This window comes from Gossypium raimondii, chromosome 6, assembly GCF_025698545.1.
Source record: "Gossypium raimondii isolate GPD5lz chromosome 6, ASM2569854v1, whole genome shotgun sequence".
In the NCBI taxonomy this organism is placed as follows: domain Eukaryota; kingdom Viridiplantae; phylum Streptophyta; class Magnoliopsida; order Malvales; family Malvaceae; genus Gossypium; species Gossypium raimondii.
This window is the reverse complement of record NC_068570.1, coordinates 37,962,841-37,964,271: the sequence shown is the minus strand read 5'-3', so window position 1 is coordinate 37,964,271 and position 1,431 is coordinate 37,962,841.

The window sequence follows — 1,431 nt, the reverse complement described above, 5'->3', positions numbered from 1 at the left end:
TCCTAAAGTATGTTTAATTGATGCCATAACCTCGATTAAGGTAGATTTTGCATGTTATATTGATAATTAGTATATGTCTGATTTAAAATTTGTATAGATGCCAAGATAAAAAGATGTTTGCATGAAATGTGACAATACATGATGTGTACAATGTGATACGGTGGTGTAGCGTCTTGTTACCTGGGCTCGGTGACCAACCCAAGTATAAGGTATTACATTTGATGGTATCATAGCTAAGATCATTTAACACTTGAACCTAAGTTATCAATGTATGTACTGGGTTTACGTAACCCATGGATCTAGAAACCCATTTGTCTGACTTTCTCTTTTGGCTTGAATTGTCTGAAAATGTGTGAATTTATTTGAAATATTTCTAATTGAATTGAATGTGGGGTAGGAACGGGAACACATTGCCTTTATTCTAAAGTTTGTTTGTAGGAAGTTGACTTGGATCATTTCCCCTGCCACTCACACCTTTAGTTTGTTTGTGTATATGTATTAGATTAGATTCGATATGCCTTCTAGACGTGTTAATGTGAGAGCTAATGCTCAAGAGGATGGTACATCATCTGCACCTCTTGTGCCATCGCATAGAGTCAGTCAATATACCTGATAAGGGTGTAGGCCCTCTAATGAAGCTATGATTAGAGCATTTCAGTGGATTGCTGGTGCTAACCCTACTCTCGAACTTGTGAATCTTGCACTTGTTAGTTGATGGTTGCTGCTTGAACATCTACAGACGTTGGGTGGTAAAGATTTTTTTGAGTGAAAGGTACCTATCCGACCGTAGATGAGTACTGGCTGGAGAGAGCTGAAAGGATCCTTGAACAAATGTCATGTTCTAACGAGGAAAAGTTGGGTTGTGTTGTGTCCTTACTTGACGGTGAGGCTCATTGTAACACCTTAACCCGTCCCTGTCGTCAAATTAGGGTTTCAGAGTATTACCAAGCAATTCCAAACAATTTATATCAAAATATTTCATTCAAAATTAATTAACAAAAACTCATTAAGAATCTATAAAAAAATGCAATTTGGACCTTAACTTGGGCTTTCAAGGCCTTAAAAATAGTTAAACAATTCGGGATTATTTTCAAAAAAAATCAGAGGTTTTAAGAAAAAAATTTCAAAAACGTGAAAATAGGGGTCACACGGCCCCATGTAACAATCGAACAAGAGACACACGGCCGTATTCCAGCCTGTGTCCTCACCCGTGTAACTCACTGAGTAAGGTTACACGACCGTGTAACTCTCTGACTTGCCACACACGGCCTTGTGCTAGGCCGTGTAGCTTATTGACTTAAAACAATAAGAATTCACAAATGACACATGACCGTGTCACAAGGCCGTGTGTGTTACATGGCCGTGTGACAGCTTGTGTCCCATGTCATTTGCACCAAATTTGACCCAAAAATCATACTCTTTTAAGACCAA